This window comes from Myotis myotis, unplaced genomic scaffold (assembly GCF_014108235.1).
Source record: "Myotis myotis isolate mMyoMyo1 unplaced genomic scaffold, mMyoMyo1.p scaffold_m19_p_10, whole genome shotgun sequence".
In the NCBI taxonomy this organism is placed as follows: domain Eukaryota; kingdom Metazoa; phylum Chordata; class Mammalia; order Chiroptera; family Vespertilionidae; genus Myotis; species Myotis myotis.
Window position 1 is genome coordinate 39,694,557 of NW_023416314.1, and position 18,719 is coordinate 39,713,275.

Consider the following 18,719-nt stretch of genomic DNA (forward strand, 5'->3'; position numbering starts at 1 on the left):
GGCCTTAGGCAAGTTTTTTCACCTTCCAGAGCCTCAGTGTTTTCATTATAAAATGAGAGCAATATTGCTCTCATTTCATAAGGCTGCTGTAAGGATTAAATGAGCTAGTGTAAAGCACTCAGCATATATTTGGTACAAAGTTCTTAATAACGGTTGTTATGATTTACAAATAAATAAAGATGGGTTGGATGTATGGTAGTGAAAGTGAGTGAGAAAATACATATTAAGTTGCTAGCATGGTGCTTAACATATAATGAGCCTTCAAAAATATCATGAATTTAAGTCGAAGGTGAAGGTAACAGTATGAACAAACACATGGAAGTAAGAAAGTATGCTCAAGGTATAGTCAATACTTGAGGTTAGCTGGAGTGAAGAGTAGAAAAGGGGAAAAGTGGGAAATGAAGTTCAAAAAGTAGATTAATAATGGTCTTGGTGGCAGGGATCTCGGGGAACTCCTGGGTCGTTCCAACTGTCCTATAAGAGAGAGCACTAAGGGTGCTTCAGAAATTCCTCAAATATATTATCTTATATTTTAAAAATATTTAGAACTATTTATATAAAGCACACATACACATATGATGATCAATGTGTTACTTTAAGCTTCTAAGAATGCATATTAATTTTAAAATACTGCTAACATTTGCAGCTACTTACTTGTAAATCAGGATTTTTCTCAATGCTCCTAAATAACATTCAGAAATAGTTTGGAGGTTGAGCCTGATGTAACTGTAGCTGTCGTTACTAACTTTCAATGTTTTTGTTTGTGTTTATCACAACAGCTTTATTATCCCAAGTCTGCCTTAATGTTAAACATTTTCTCTTTGAACTTCTGTGTATTTATTCTAATAAAATTAATTCCAGTAACAAGGACCCATTGGGCAAAACCCCGTGCCTCACTAGCTTAGGGAGCCTGTTGCTGTTTCCCTTTCCAGTTCGGAGTGTTCAGCAACCCAAGTTCCTTTGCCAGAAGAGGGCTGAGCTGCTTTGGGAAACAGCCCAGAGTAATCCTGTGGGTTTCCTTTGACTCTTGACTGCATTCATTCTTACTGAACTGCTAAACTTGAGAAAGAAGAAAATAGTTGCATTTATCTAATTGTTTGCACAAAGAAGATTAGGCAGTGTGGTGTATTGGATAGGGAATAGATCTGTCTTTGCATGGCACATAGTAGAACTAGGTAAATGTGTTTCGATTGAATGAACAACAACCAGGTTCAAATCCCAGCTTTGTTACATAATAGTGAGGTGACTTTAGGCAAGTTGCTAAACCTCCCTAAATTTAATTTTTCTTTTCTAAGTGGGAATGGTATCATCTAATTCATAGAGTAGTCATGAGAATTAAATGTGATTAGTACTTCTCTGGAGGAAGAGAGGACAGGTTGCCTTTGTTTCTACTAATCACCAAGAAATATTGTCAGCCTGGAACTGTGTTTTAAGTTGATTTCTCTGCTGGAGATTCTAGGACCACACAGGTAGTATAAACACACAACTAGAATAAATTCAATCTTCATAGACCAAGGGTTCATATTCTTTTTCTTCTTCTTCTTCTTCTTCTTCTTTTTTTTTGGCTATTTGCTCTTCTTTATTTGTTTTCTCCTCCGGGGAAGGAGAAGGAAAATGGAGAGAAAAAGGAGAGAAAACGAAGCTGAGCCAGCTGCATCTCTGGTGCCTGCCGGCTGCTCAGGAGCGAGGGTGGAGGCCAAGGTTCAACTTCTTAAGGAAATTTTCTTTTTTAACCTAAGCTTCCTGTTGTCTCTTTGTACTTTTGAGCCAGTTTATTTATTTATTTTTGACAATATGATATTCTCTAAGGTCCCAGCTTTATGCAGCGGAATTTGAATTAGAGAGAGTGAGCCTCTCCAAGGCCCAAAGCCTCATCCTCCACACTCTGTGACTTGAAAAGCAAGCCCTTGGATTGCCCAGACCAGAAAACCTTCCTGAAGCAGTCCAAGCTCTCTAAGAGAGGGCCTGATTTTTAGTTTCCTCTGTATTTTTAACTCCTTGAGATATTTGTCTTTCTTAAAGTCTCAACTCTGCCTATATTTGTTAGATAACATAAAGTATTTGTTTGATAAAGTTTTTCTAGGTGTTATGTAGTAGGCAGATTTTCAGGTTATTTTTTCCTTCACATTGCTGGATATAGAAGATCCAAGTGGGAATGCCAAATACAGTACATTAGAGTAAACATTTATTGTTAGTAACAGTAATGATTATGTTAAAAAGTACTTGACAATTACATTTTAGGTACTTCATATATATACTAATTATAATATTATTAATCATACACTCAGTAGTACACTTTCTTTACAGTTAAAGAAACTGGTAGTTTAATTCAGGTCATATGACTTGACCAGTGTATAGTATAGCTTTTAAAGGATGAGGAAAAAGTTGAACTTGGGTCTTTATATGTGCTTTCTATTATAGCAAGCTGATCTGTCTTAAAATATGTGCTCCTTTGCCCTAGCCAGTTTGGCTCAGTGGGTAGAGCATCAGCCTGTGAACCGAAGGGTCCTGGGTTCGATTCTGGTCAAGAGCACCTTGGTTGCAGAATCCTCCCTAGCCTGGGCCCTGGTCAGAATGCATGCAGGAATCAGCCAATTGATATGCTCCTCTCACATCGATATTTCTCTCTGTCTTTCCCTCTCTCTCCCACTCTCTCTAAGAAATCAATGGAAAAATATCCTTAGATGAGGATTAAAAAAAAAAAAAGATTAAAAAAAATCTAAAAGAAAAAAAAAAGTGCTCCTTTCACAGCTCCCAGTGATAAGCTAGGGAAGAGGATTATCTTTTCAATTTCTAGGACTAAGGAGCCTCACCTTTGAGGAGCTAGAAGCCTGTTCCTGGCCAGCAATCCCTCCATGGACTCCACTTGTAAGGAGACAATTATAGTACACCAAGATAAGAGTTATCTTAAAGGGATGTTCCATTGTATTCCAAGAACCTAACATAATAAATAGATGCACAGATTGCTGTGGAAACATGGTGGATTTAGGGGAGAGGCCATAACTCTATCAGAGGTTGATGTCAAGAAAGGCTTCTGAGAAGTCAAGTATGGAACTAGGGCTTGAAGCATGAGGTCTTAGTTCCAGGTCTGGTTTTGCTACTAATGACTGCAAGATACTGGGCAAATCCTGCCATATCTCTCTTGCCTTCACTTTCCCATTCAGGCTATGAATTAGCCTGCTATCTGGAGTTCCACTTCCCAAATAATTATAGGGTTTGGGGGCAGGAATTGAAGAAGTCCAGAGCTTAGAAACAAAGGATGCCTGGGTAAAGAGGACACCCTCTTATGCCCGTGCACTGCAGAGCAAGTTTGTTGCTGTGGATGGGTTAATAATAATAGCTATTTATTATTTTTTTTATATATATTTTTTATTGATTAAGATATTACATATGTGTCCTTGTCCCCACGTTACCCTCTACCCCCCAACCCCCCACCCCCGCACATGCCCTCACCCCCCCGTTGTCCATGTCCATTGATTAGGCCTATATGCTTGCATATAAGTCCTTTGGTTGATCTTTCCCCCTTACCCCCACCCTCCCCTACCTTCCCTCCAAGTCCCGACAGTCCAATCAATGCCTCTCCGTCTCTGGATCAGTCCTTGTTCATCAGCTTATGTTGTTCATTATATTCCACAAATGAGTGAGATCCTGTGGTATTTATCCGCTCTCAAGTTCCATCCATGCTGTGGCAAATGGTAAGAGTTCCTTTTTCTTCTTCCTCTTCTTAAAGAATACCTTTCAGCATTTCATATAATGCTGGTTTGGTGGTGATGAACTCCTTTAGCTTTTTCTTATCTGTGAAGCTCTTTATCTGACCTTCTATTCTGAATGATAGCTTTGCTGGATAAAGTAATCTTGGTTGCAGGTTCTTGCTATTCATCACTTTGAATATTTCTTGCCAGTCTCTTCTGGCCTGCATGGTTTCTGTTGAGAAATCAGCTGACAGTCGTATGGGTACTCCCTTGTAGGTAACTGACTGTCTTTCTCTTGCTGCTTTTAAGATTCTCTCTTTATCTTTTGCTCTTGGCATTTTAATTATGATGTGTCTTGGTGTGGTCCTCCTTGGATTCCTTTTGTTTGGGGTTCTCTGCGCTTCCTGGACTTGTAAGTCCATTTCTTTCACCAGGTAGGGGAAGTTTTCTGTCATTATTTCTTCAAAAAGGTTTTCAATATCTTGCCCTCTCTCTCCTTCTGGTACCCCTATAATTCTGATGTTGGTACGCTTGAAGTTGTCCCAGAGGTTCCTTACACTATCTTCATATTTTTGGAATCTCTTTTCTTTTTTCTTTTTCGGTTGGGTATTTTTTGTTTCTTTGTATTTCAAATCTTTGACTTGATTCTTGGGATCCTCTTTTCTGCTGCTGGATCTCTGTAAATTATTCTTTATTTCAGTCAGTGTATGCTTAATTTCTAGTTGGTCCTTTTTCATGTCCTCCATGGTCTCCCTATACTTATTGAGGGATTCATTAAATTTATCGGCGGTTTCCATAAAATTCTTGAAAAACCTTATAACCGTGGCCTTAAACTCTATATCCAATCGTTTGCTTTCCTCCATTTCTGCCATTTGTGACCTGTTTCTTTGTCTCCGCATTTTGGCAGCTTCCCTGTGTTGATAGAGTGGCCCTGTGCGCCAGGTGTCCTGTAGGGCCCAGTAGCTCAGCCTCCCCAGTTACCTGGGGTGGACACTCTTGGTGCACTCTTGGTGCCTTGGTTGTTGTAGAATCACTGGGAGGAATTGACCTCCAGGCCAATTGGCTGTGAGAATCATCTGTGTCTAAAGTGGGAGAACTTCTGTGCTGAAGACATCCTTCTGGGGCAAGACTTGCTTCAGTGGGGCTTTGGTGCTCACTGAGTCTGCTCCCTGAGTGCGTCCCTTATGGATCTGAGGAGTTGCAGTCTGGATGGACCCCCTCTGACCACTGGGTACAGTGGCTCCTGGATCTAAGGAGGTGCTAATTCAGCCTCTGCCTGAGGCCACACAGCAGGAGCCACGAAGAGGCTCAGCTGTGAAGCAATGCAAGCCGCTGCGGGGCCTTGGGCCTTCTCTTGGAAGTTCCAGGTCTGCCTGGTTCGGCTGCAGTTAGGTACATTCACATGCAAAAGCCTCTGCCGCAGCCTGGGTGGGGCGGGGTCTCAGGGAGTCAGAGGGCGGAGAAAGCAGCCATGGCCGATTCTCCACCCGGAGTCGCGCGTCTCAGTGTTCCGGTAACGGCTGCAAGCACCTCTGAGGGAAAGCCGCCCTCAAGTTCGCTCGCTGCCGGACAGACCAGCCTCTCCCCGTATGAGTCCTGGGTCCCCAGAGACTTCCCGGAACCGGAGTTCAGAGCAGTCAGGAGCTTGTGACTCAAAAAGTCGGCCGCGTCCTCAGGTGCTACCCCCTTTCCTCGCGCGCGCCCCGCCGTACCTCTGCACTTCACCTCCGCAGCGCCTCTGGCTCTCAGCGTGCTTTTCTTTCCTTCTAGTTGTGGACTTTACACTCAGCCAGCCTTCCTGTTGTTCTGGATGATGTTTGCTCAGTCCTTTGCGGTAATTTTCAATTGTTGTGTGAGGCGATAATTTCCCGGTGTTTACCTATGCCGCCATCTTAGTTGCTCTCCCCAATAGCTATTTATTATTAAAGTAATGGTTGCTATTTGTTGAGCATGCATCGTCAGCCATGCACAGTGTTTCCTACCCAAGTGTATCTGACATCAGAGGAGAAGGAATTCATTCCTGCATTGATGGGGGAATAGTCCAGAGTAGGTTCTCCAAGGTTAAAATTTATTTGAAATTTATGTCTTATCTTCAGAATTCTATTATTAACATCCCAAAAAAGTGCAGCATATTTAGTTCAGGGCTTTCATGTACCTGTATTGTTTAGTACTCTTATGGGTGCCTGTGCCAGTTTGAGAACTGTGTCATCATTATTTTACTTAATCCTTATTATCCAAGTGTTAATATATGTGGACACAAATCAAGAAAAATGGAAGACTTGTTCCTGTCACAGAGCCAGAAAGCAGAAGAGCCAGAACCAAGTCTAAATTTGGATGTTTCATGCTCTTACCACTAAGTTACATTTAGTTTATATTATTTGGTGCCTTATAATTGTTTATGTTTCTGTAACACTCATTGCTCTTGCAGGCACTCACTGTATCCTCAGTGCCTAACACAAAGTAAACTCTCAGTGAATATCGATTGGCTGAATGAATAAATGATTAGGCCCCTAATACTAAAGCCTTTTCAGAAGTCCATAAATCTCTGGCAAAGTAACCCCAGAGTTTAGAATAAACACTTTTGTTCTCTAATGCTGTGATCCACGGTTAGCTGCAAGCCAGTGCTTCCACACAGAAAATGATATTTGTAGAGAACTCTGGGTAAAAGACAAGCTGCCCAGGAGCCCCTGTGCCTCACTTCCTTCCCAGACACCTGAGAGCTTAAGGAATCAGTGTCTCAGTCCACCTGGATCCCATTGACAGCTCCTAAGCTGCCATTACCGGTATCTCAGAATTATCCGTTTGTTTGTTTTTGTTTCTCTACTCGTCTCCTAGTATACATTCTCATCCCCTCTCTCTTCTCCATCCTTGTACCCATTCACCCCTGATCATTACTGTTGTGAGCACAGTTGTCTTTTGGACAAACCTTGAGAATTATTCTTTTAAATATTTTTCTTTTCTTAGTAGCAGATAACGTGGTTTGTGCACACACTTAGGGAGATTGGTGAACCTCCACTGTAGGCTTGTCCTTTCTTCCAGGGTGTGTTGCCTGGAGCTCCTAAGAGAATTTCTCTTCTAAAGACCCACAGGCATTGCCCAGGGTCCTGAAATATTTGGAATCTGGTCCTTAAAGAGAAGCACGAAGAAACCTGTCACTACTGGCTTTTAGGGGAGGAGGGGCAGGGAGTGTTGGAGAGGGTTTGTTTGTTTGTTTGTTTGTTTTTAAAAGACTGTAAGAAAGATTAATTTCATGGTATTGTGAATCTCTTCTTAGAGTTGGAGAGTCTTTTCCAACATCTGAAGGTGGCTAGTTGTGAGTTTCCAAAGTCTCAGTGACTGATTTATACCTTATAGCAGTCAGTAGCTTCTAAGTGTAGTCCCAGGCCTAGGAATTTGTTAGAAATGCCGTCCTTGGGCCCTGCCCGAGACCTACTGAATCAGAGACTCTGGAGGTTGTTCTCAGCAATCTGTGTTTTCATAAGCTCCCTAGATGATTCTGATGCTCATATGTATTACTTAGTAAGTGTTCAATAAATAGGCTTTTTCTTCTCTCCCAATTCTATGTGCTTGTCTGGGAATCTTACCTTCATGAATGTCATAATTCCTATGGAAAATACCTTTTGAGTTCCAAACAGCTTTAGAAACAGAAGCCATGTATTCAGTATGACACATGTGTCAGCTATGATAGGAGTGGAAGATCCTTTCTCAGATAGATTCAGAGGTCTGTAAGTAGGCAGCTCTAAACCCTGGACACAGGAATAGAAGCTACAGTTTCAAGAAGATGGTCAACAATCCTATCTTCTTCCTTGCACATCTTAGGAAAACCAAATAATTGGCCCCCAAAATGGGCTTTAAAGGACTCATGTTGGGTGAGGTCAAAAGTATGATTACTTGAAAATTGCTCAGCTGGTAGGGGAGGTACTTGAATTTAAGTGTCTAAATCAAAATTTTGCTATTACTGCTCTCAGCAGAAAAGAGGCAGAAAAATCAATAATCCTTGGTCTTGTTTAAGCTCAAAACCACACTTCTTGTTACCTCCAAAAGTCTCTGGCTGTCAGAGAGAAGCTTAGGCCTTCACTGCATCATAAATGTAGTCATGATTGTAAGTTTTTGCTGAGTTCCTTGAACTGTCATATTACGTCTGCATGGTGGGAGGCCTGGAGTCTTCGTGGTCCCATGAGATAGGAAGGGGTTAATAGCCAAGACCTGATTCCAGACCTTCCTTCCCTCATCCCTCCTTAGTGTTGACTCTAAGCTGGGAGAACTGACTTTAGAAATGCAGAGAAGAGGCTGGGTACAGTATTTAAAAGATGCAACTCTGTTGTGATTTAGAATGCTGACAGTCCTGAGTTTGCCTATGAGCTTGGAGCCTCAAAGAGGAAGGTTGAGTAATTTATATTATTGTAATTATTTTCATCATTTGAGTACCTATTCCCTACCAGATCTAGTGGTAAGTGTTTCTCATATATTTAATAGGTGAGACTGCCTAGTTTTGAATCTTAGCTCTATTTGATTACTGTATATCACTTATAAAGTGCCTGAAGATACTACTTGAAGACTTGACTAATGGTAATTTAAACAAATAAGGGATATATTTTTCTCATATAAAAAGAAGTCTGGAGATCAATGGCCGGTGGTATTTATTTATTGGGTCAGTGATTTCAAGACCAGTGTCCTCTGACTCCTGACTTTTCCCTCTTGATCTAAGATGCTGCTATAGCTATAGGCATCGTGTCTATGATCAAGGTAGGAAAAAGGGTTGTAGTGGAACATCAGTAATGTTCATTCTTTTACTAGGAAGGTAAGGCTTTCCTAAAATTCCCACAGGAGACTTCTGTGTATATGTCATTGGTCAGAACTGGGCCACCTGGCTATTCCTAAGTGCTAGGAAGGCTGAGAAAGTATTTCATTTTTCCAACCTCAGTAGTCAAAGGGCAGAGTGGGTTGGGATGAGTGTGGGGTTATCCAGCCCATGGTCTACCACAATGGCTTGGGCAAGTTCATTAGCTTCTCTAGTTGCTTTCCTCATCTATAAAATAAAGTTAATAGTAGAGCCTACCTTATGAAGGAGGTGAGAGGATTAAATAAGATCCATGTAAAGTGCTCAGCAAAATACTACTAAGTAACAATATTTTTACTACTGTATTATTATCATCTCAACTCTGCAAAGTAACTATTATTCCATCCTAATATATAAAGAGCCAGGGTCCATCACGACCTAAACATCTGGACACACAACCAAACACCAGGCTAGGGTCCTGGTCAGCGTGGCGGGAGTCAGTCCTGGGTCCTGGCGGCCCACGGCGGGAGTCAGTCCTAGGTCCTGGTGGCCCATGGTGGGAGTCGGTCCTGGGTCCTCGCGGCCCGCTGTGGGAGTCAGTCCTGGGTCCCAGCCCCCCACGGAGCGGTGGCAGAAGAAGGGAGCTGTGGGCCCCGGCCGCCCGTGGTGCGGCAGCAGGAGGGAGCTGTCGGAATGGAGCCATGCTGCGATCAGTCTGGACCCTACCCGAGGGGTCCCAGATTGTGAGAGCGTGCAGGCTGGGCTGAGAGACCTCCCCAAGTGCATGAATTTTCGTGCACCAGGCCTCTAGTTTTACATAAAAGGAAGCTGAAGTTCAATCCATGGAAGTAATAACTTGCCTGAATTCACAGATTTTGAAATGGCAAAACTGGGATTAGAGCTGAGATCTGAACCCAAGCTCTATGCTCCTTTTTCTGCACTGGGAGTTGAGTCAGCAGAGAAATGGTAGTTAACTGGTGAGTCTGTCTTGGTCAGACACATGGCATCAGCCACAGACTTGGTGATTAGGGTTGGAAGGAAATTGAAAAGAATAGGTTTGGACAGGGAGAAAACCCAAGCAGTAGCCCCTGTCTGGGCCATGTAAGAACAAAGACCACCACAACTAGAAGGTGGACTGATATTAGATACACCAAATTGGGGCATGAATATTTGAAAAAAATGGAAATATACTTTGATAAGAATTATAAGAAAAGCCAGCTAAGAGGGACCCCTAATCTAGCCTGGAGAGAGAAAGGTCAAGGGAGGATAAGGAAATGAAGTGAAAGGCAAGGAAAGGACAATTGAATAATTGAGGACAGCCCGAACAGTGACATGGAAACAGAGCAGTGGAATGGAGTATGCTAGAACAGCTGTGCATTTGGTGTTGGTTAAGTGTAATGTGCCAGGCCAGGATTGGCAAGAAAGGAAATAGGACATCTTCATGGATAGTGGCCAGACTTGGAGGGCATACTGAAAAATTTGGAACTTTATCCTTGGCAACAACTGTCATCTTAGTTTGGAACTTGACCACCAGTTTGGCATTTTTGAAAGATTTCTCTGGTTGTGTGAGGAAGATATATTGGAGAGAGAGAAAATGGCGGTTAGAGGGTAAGTTAGAAGGCTCTTAAAATAGTTCAGTATTGAACTAGGGGTGGTATTTGGGATGGAGAGGACATGCTTGAGACATTTTTAGAGAGAACAGAGTCTGGCATACAGTAGATATTGACTGTTTGTGGAATAGGAGTGAGTAAGTTAGGACTTGACATTGGATTTGAGGAGTGAGGGAGGAGGAGGAATCTGGATTTATCCTGGGCTTCCTCTGGCTTAAGAGACAGGTTGCATGGTCTTGCCTTTCACTGAGTTCTTGGGAGCACTGAGGCCAGCATGTGTTTCTCAGGTAATTTTCTTATAACCTTGGGGAATCCCCCTTTTTCCTAGTGCTGGCATTTCTGAACTAAATACACCTTGTTCATTACAGGGCAAGATAATGCTATTCCCATTTTACAGATTTGGAAACGGGTGCAGACTAGTTAAGTAATTTGCCTGGGATCAGAGTTAGGAGGTATTCTTTCCTCTTCATGTTGTCTTTGTGTAAGATTCTTGAACTTCCCATTGTAATTTCAACTGATTATAGGCCATAATAAAACAAGCAATAAAATTCAGAAAATTAGATTGATCTAATTACTCAGCTGTTATGATGAGGCAATGAGTTAACCATAATTCAGTGCACCTTCTAATTCAATCCAATAGAGTGTACAGCATAATTTGTACTGTACAAAGAAAGATCTACTGATGCCTCCTTAGTGTTAAGAGTAAAAAATAAAATAACTTATAGAAATAGAGTTTACCATTCCCCTACATTTATTCTTCTTTATCAGATAGATCTGATTTCCATCTTAACTGTCACTTATATAATTGTAAGTAAATTAACCTCCTAGAGCCTCAGTTTTCTCACTTAAAATTAGATTTGTTTCAGATAATGCCCTATTGGTAGATATTTGGGTTGCTTTAACCTTTACTGTTAACCAGTAGCACAAAGCAAAAATAATAGACTGAAGGTGAATGAGAAATAAAAATGCAAAAGCTTGGGGACACATTTATTTACAAATTTTTAAAAGGGACAAGAATGTTTTACAGTGCACAAAAGATTATAAATACACATATACACACAACAGTATACAAATTACCTGTATTCAAAGCACAGTGACTGATTTAGTGTTTCCACAAAAAGCCATGCTCACTAGGAGCTTGCTTTTGTCCAGCTTGTGATTGGCCAAATGGCAATAGGCCTAATCACCTGGAGCCATGCCCTGTTAGGGAGAGGAAAGGGAAGAAGAAGGTAAGGGACATGATTGAAGCTCTAGAAACTTTTCATTAAATGCCTTAAAATCCATGGGCAAACACAGCCATTTTCAAAAGGGAACTTTTAATGAAAGGGGTAGAGGTGGGGACTAACATTTATTGAAATAGTTAGCACTCCGTGCCAAATACTTATGCTATGCATTTTGCATGCTATTTCTTTAATTTTTTTAGCCTACGGTATAGGATATTCCTGTATTCTTGAGGCTCAGGTAAAGAGACTTGCTTAAGATTTCATGTCTGGTAAGTGGTACAGCTGACTTCTGAATCCACATTTGCCTGCCTTCAGAGCTCCTATTCTTTTTTTAAAATATATTTTATTGATTTTCCACAGAGAGGAAGGGAGAGGGACAGAGAGTCAGAAACATCGATGGGAGAGAAATATTGATCAATTACCTCCTGCACACCCCCCACTGGGGAGGTGCCGGCAACCAAGGCATACGACCCCGACTGGAATCTAACCCGGGACCCTTCAGTCCACACGCCGACACTCGATCCACTGAACCAAACCAGTTAGGGCGCCCCTGTTCTTACTGGACTAGGATCACTACTACAGAAGGGCCAGAATAGGAAACTCCTCGTGACTCTTGATAGGAATGTTTAGATGGGAACCTACAAAGCAAGTTCAGAACTGCCCTGCTTACCCTCCTAGCCAACCCATGTACAGATAAGAAAAATAAAAAGAGGCACTGATCCTGACATAGAGTAGGAACTCAGAAAATCTTTACCAAGCAATAGATTAATGACTGTCTTTTTTTTTCCACCTTAGGATATGTTTTTTTTATTGAATTTAGGAAGATTGAGAAAAACATCGATTGGTTGCCTCCCATAAGGGCCCTGACTAGGGATCAAACCCACAACTTAGGTAGGTACCCTGACTGGGAATCAAACCTGCAACCTTTTGGTGTATGGGATGATGGTCCAACTGATTGAGTCACACTGACCAGGGCAGAGCGCGTCTATTTTTAAAAACATTAGAACTGAGACATTTGAAGTGATTTGCCCAAAGTTACAGAGTTAATAAATAGAAGAGCTCAGATTTGAATGTAGATCTGCCCATAAATAAAACTTGTGTTTCTGTAACACGTTACAGTTTGTCTTAGTTTGACACTTGCTCTCATGTCCACAACAGTGTTACTTGTTTGAATTATAACAATTGGGGAAGATAAATGCCTGGACATAAATAACTCTCTACTTAAGGTCTTTCTTATAGGTAACTTGCATTTCAAAAGCCAGACCAGGTTGGAGGGACAGGAAACTAGAGTAAATGCTAAAATTCTTTTTCCTGTTCTCCTACAACACTTTGTATCTCCTTCTGTGATAGCCTTTACCCAGGAGGCCTAGTACCAGAGTTACTTTTGTACTCGCTGGTCTCTAGATGGTGAATTTGTAGAAGATAGGGATTATGCCCTTTCATTTTGCATTTATTGTAGCACCTAGAACACATTAAGTGTTCATGTGAATTTTTAATTGAATTGAGCACTACTTGTATAGTTAGCTTACGTTTGAAGGCAGTCACTCAGGTATTAACATTTAACATATACACACTCCAAAAATGTTTGATTCCTCGCCTTTAGCCCACAACTGGGAAAGAAAGGCTGTAAGGATGCAGGCTTCATGATAAAATGCGTGTAAAAGTGAGTGCTAACAACTTGACCTTAAAAAAAAGATGCATTTAGCTCTGGTCGGTGTGGCCCAGTGGATAGAGCACTGGCCTGTGGACCAAAGGGTCCCGGGTTTGATTCCGGTCAAGGGCACGTGCCGGGGTTGCGGGCTCAATCCCCAGTAGGGGGCGTGCAGGAGGCAGCCAATCCATGATTCTCTCTCATCATGGAGGTTTCTATCTCTCTCTCTCCCTCTCCCTTCCTCCCTGAAATCATTAAAAATATATTTAAAAAAAAAAAAAGATGCATTTAGCCTTGGCCACTGTGGCTCAGTTGGTTGGAACATTGCCCTGTACACTGAAAGGTCATGGGATTGATTCCCGGTCAGAGCACATATCCAGGTTGCAGGTTCGATTCCTGGTCAGGGTGTGCATGGAAGGCAACCTATCAATGTTTCTCACATCCATGTTTCTCTCTCTCTCTCTCTCTCTCTCTCTCTCTCTCTCTCTCTCTCTCTCTCTCCCCCTCTCCCCCTCTCCCTCTCCCTCTCTCCCTCTCCTCCCTTCCTCTCTCTCTAAAATCAATACAAACATAAAATGAAGTTAGAAATCAATAACAGAAAGACATTTAAGAAACTCAGTTATGTGGAAAGTAAATTACACATTCTTAAATAAACAATGGGTCAAAGAAGACATTACAAGGGAAATTAGAAAATGTTTGGAGATGAATGAAACATAACATATCAAAACTTATGGGATGTAGCTAAAGTAGTACTTAGAAGAAAATTTATAGCTATAAATACCTACATTTAAAAAAAGAATGATTTTAACTCAATCAACCTAATCTTTTACCATAACACAGTGAGAAAAACAGAGCAAACTAAACCTAAAGCGAGTAAATGGAATGCAATAAAGATTAAAGCAGAAATCAATGAAATTAAAAAAATATAAAAACAATAGAGAAAATCAATAAACCAAAGGTTGGTTCTGTGAAAAGATCAACAAAATTGACCAACTTTTATCCAGACTGATCAAGAAAAAAAGAAAGAAGACTCAAATTACTGAACTCAGGAATGATACCAGAGACATTACTACTGATTTTATAAAAATAAAAAGGATTATAAGGGATTACCAATTGTATGACAACAAATTAGATTCCTAAGTGAAATGGACAAATTATTAGAAAGACACAAACTACCAACACTGACTTATGAAGAAACAGAAGTCTGAATAGACCTATAACAAATAGAATTAGTAATAAAAAATAAACAACTTCCCACAAAGAAAAACCCAGGACCATACAGCTTTATTGGTAAGTTATTAGAAACATTTAAATAAGAATTAATACTAGTCTTTCACAAATTCTTCTAAGAAATAGAAGAGGGCCCTAACTGGTTTGGTTCAGTGGATAGAGCATTGGCCTGCAGACTGAAGGGTCCCAGGTTCGATTCTGGTCAAGGGCATGTACCTTGGTTGTGGGCACATCCCCAGTAGTGGGTATGCAGGAAACAGCTGATGGATGTTTCTCTCTTATTGATGTTTCTAACTATCCCTCTCCCTTCCTCTCTGTAAAAATTCAATAAAAATATATTTTTTAAAAAATGCAATTGGGACTTAAAGGACCTGACTTAAAAAAAAAAAATAGAAGAGGGGGGAACACTTTCTAACTCATTCTGTAAGGCTAATGTTGCTCTGATACGAAAACATCACAAGAAAAGAAAACTGCAGACCATTATCCCATTTGAATATAAATGCCAAAATTCTCAACAAATAAATACAAATACTAGTAACTTATAGAAAGGATTAGAGGCCCGGTGCACAAAAATTTGTGCACTGGCGGGGGGGTGTCCCTCAGCCCCTCTTGTGCCCTCTCACAGTCTGGGACCCCTCAGGAGATAACGACCTGCTGGCTTAGGCCCGCTTCTGGGTGGCAGAGGGCAGGCCCAATCCCTAGGTGCAGCCCCTGGTTGGGCTCAGAGCAGGGCTGACTGGGGAGTTGGGGCGCCTTCCCCTGTCATGCACAGAGCAGGGCGGATCGGGAGGTTGCGATGCCACCCCCAGTCACACTCAAGGCAGGGCCGATGGGGAGGTTGCAGCGCCACCCCCTGTCATGCACAGAGCAGGGCAGATTAGGGGGTTGTGGCGCCACCCATCACATACAGAGCCGGCCGATCGGGGTTGCGGCGCTGCCCCCTGTCACGCACAGAGCAGGGCCCATCAGGGGGATTGGGGCTCCGTACCCTGTCACACACAGAGCAGGGCCAATCAGGGGGTTGGGGAGCTCCCCCCTGTCACGCACAGAGCAGGGCCGATCAGGGGGTTGGGGAGCTCCCCCCTGTCATGCACAGAGCAGGGCGGATCAGGGGGTTGAGGTACCGCCCCTGTCACCCACAGAGCAGGGCCGATCAGGGGGTTGGGGCACTCCCCCCTGTCACACTCAGGGCAGAGCGGATGGGGAGGTTGCGGGTCCACCCTGTCACACACAGAGCAGGGCCCATGGGGGGGTTAGTGTGCCGCACCCTGTCACACACAGAGCAGGGCCGATCAGGGGGTTGGGGAACTCCCCCCTATCAGGCACAGAGCAGGGCCGATCAGGGGGTTGGGGCGCCTTCCCCTGTCATGAACAGAGCAGGGCGGATAGGGAGGTTGTGGCCCCGCCCCCTGTCACACACAGAGCCGCAGGGTGATCAGGGGGTTTGGGCGCTGCCCCCTGTCACGCTGCTCCAGGGGCCAAGAGGCCTCGCGGCTCCGCTGATCCCAGTGCTGGGAGGCCTCACTGCTCCACTGATCCCGGTGCCAGGAGGCCTCGCGGCTCTGCTGATCCCGGTGCTGGGAGGCATATTACCCTTTTACTATATAGGATAGAGGCCTGGTGCACGGGTGGGGGCCGGCTGGTTTGCCCTGAAGGGTGTTCCGGATCAGGGTGGGGGTCCCGCTTGGGTGCCTGGCCAGCCTGGATGAGGGGATGATGGCTGTTTGCAGCTGGTCACACCCTCTGCAGGGTGGGGGTCCCCACTGGGGTGCCTGGCCAGTCTGGGTGAGGGGCTAAGGACCCTTTTCAGGCTGGCGGGTGACTGAAGCTCCCAACCTCTCCTTTTTTTCTTTTTTCTTTTTTTATTCTGGGATTTATTTACCTTCTATGGCTGTCACTGGAACTGAGAGCTGATTTTAGCTCTGAGGCTCGGCTCCAGCTCTGAGACCTCAGCTGCTGAAAGCAGGTATCTGGGTTTGTTTGGGTTCTATAATTGTAACACTGTTGCCATCACTGCCTCTCTAAGCTCTGAGGCGGAAGCTGGCTGAAAGCAGGTTTCTGGGGATTGTTTAGCTTCTATAATTGCAACAGTGTTTCTTAGAGTTGCAGCTCAAAGGCTGGCAGCGGCAGGCAAGGAACCTTGGCTTCCTCCGTCACTGGAGCAAGCAAGCCTCCTGTTCGCTTCAGCTGCCTGGCTGCCTGCCACCATCTTGGCTGGCAGTTAATTTGCATATCTTGCTGATTAGCCATTTGGAAGGGTAGCAAAGTTACGTTTAATTACCATGTTTGTCTATTATTAGATAGGATTATATTATACACTATGACCAATTGGAATTTATCTCAGGAGTGCAAGATCCATTTAGAATAGGAAAATCAGTCAATGCAATACACCATATTAAAAGAGTAAAGGAGAAAAACCACATAATCGTTTCAATACACACAGAAAAATCATTTGACAAACTCCAGTTTCCTTTCGTGATTTAAACAAAGAAACAAACAAAAACCCAACAAGCTACAAATAGAAGGGAGTTTCCTTAGCTGAAAAAGGACATTTATGAGAAACCTGTGGCTATAATCACACTTAATAGAAAAAGCGTGAATACTTTTCCTCTAAACATTGGGAACAAGGCAAGGCAAGTCTGACCACTTCTATTGAACACTGAACTGGAGGTTCTAACCAAGGCATTTGAGCAAGAAAATGAAATAAAAAGTCATCTCAATTGGAAAGGAAGAAGTAAAACTATCTGTATTTGTAGATGACATGATCTTGCATATAGAAAATTCTGAGGAATCCACACATCAAAATATTAGAACTAATAAATCAGTTCAGGATACAAAACAAAAAAACAGTTGTGCGTATACACAAATTAATTTGTATCAATATACAAAACAGAAATCAATTGTATTTCCATATAGTTGTAATACTAAAAATGAAATTAAGAAAATTTTATTTATAGTATCAAATGAATACAATACTTATCAAAGTATCAAAGGAATACATTTAACAAAACAAGTATAAAACATATACTCTGAAAACTGTAAAACATTGTTGAAAGAAATTAAAGATCTAAATAATTGGAAAATCCTCCCATGTTCATGGATTGAAAGATTTGATCTACAGATTCAACACAATCCCTATCAATATCCCAGCAAGATTGTTTGCAGATTTTGACAAGCTTTTTCTAAAATTCAATGGGAAACTTAAAGGATCCATACTAGCCCAAACAATCTTGATAAAGAACAAACTTGGAGAACATCCCAATTTCATAGCTTATTAAAAAGCTACAGTAATCAAGGCAGTGTGTTTCTGGCATAGGGATAGACATGTGGACTAATGGAATAGAATTGAGTACCCAGAAATAAACCCTTGCATTTACAGTAGATGATTTTCAATAAGGATACTAAAAATAATTCAGTGGGGGAAAAATAGTCTTTTCAACAAATGGTGCTGGGACAATTGGATATCCACAAATGAAAGAATGAAATAGTGCCCATACTTCACATCATATGCAAAATTTAATTCAAAATAGATCAGAGACTACATGTAAGAGTTAAAGCTGTTAAAACTCTTTAAGAAAAAACTTGGAAGTAAGTCTTGTGTGACCTTAGATTTGGCAATGTTGTGACACTAAGAGTGCAAACAACCAAAGAAAACAATAAATAAATTTGACTTCATCAAAATTTAAAACTTTTGTGTGTCAAGAGACACCATCAAGAAAGCAAAAAGATAACCCACAGAATGGGATAAAATATTTGCACATAAAAAAAAATATTTGCACATCATCTGTCTGATAAAGAACTTGTATCTAGAATATATCAAGAACTTTATAACTCAATAATAAAAAGACAAATAACCTAACTAAGAGGAATCTGAATAGACAGTTTTCCAAAGAAGACATATAAAAGGCTAATAAACACATAAAAAGATGTTCAACATAACAAATCATAGTCATCAGGGAAATGTAAATCAAAACCACAATGAGATACCACTTTACACCCTTAGGATAGCTGTCATCAAAAGGTCAGATACTGCCCTGGCCTATGTGGCTCAGTTGGTTGCATGTACTGAGAGGTTTCCAGTTCGATCCCTTGGGGGCCATGCAGGAGGTAGCTGATGGTTGTATCATTCTCACATCCGTGTTTCTCTCTCTCCCTTCCTCTCTCTATAAAAACCAATAAAAAATCTTTTTTAAAAAAGATCAGATACTAACAAGTGTTGGCAAGGATATGTAGAAATTGAAACTCTCATATACTGCTGGTATAGCCACTTTGGAAAAAAGCCTGGTCATTCCTCAAATGGTTTTTCTGTCTGTGACTTGCTTATACTGTTACTAGACGCCCGATGCACAAAAATTCGTGCAAGAGTAGGTCTTCCTTCCCCAGGCCGCCGGCACCAGCTTCCCTCAGACACCCAGGACCTGGGCTTCCCTCCTCTGGCCGCCTGTAGGCACTGGGGACCCGGGCTGGCTTCCCTCCAGCCCCGGCTTCGTCAGGAAGGACATAAAATGGACACATATGTAATACCCTTTGTAA

The 18,719-nt window shown here is 42.1% G+C and overlaps 1 protein-coding gene across 6 annotated transcripts in view; it reads left to right on the forward strand.

The window, feature by feature from the left end:
- The window catches only part of FAM168A (family with sequence similarity 168 member A), a 185,950-nt gene that overhangs the window by 125,057 nt on the left and 42,174 nt on the right, over positions 1 to 18,719 (forward strand). The window lies entirely within an intron of this gene.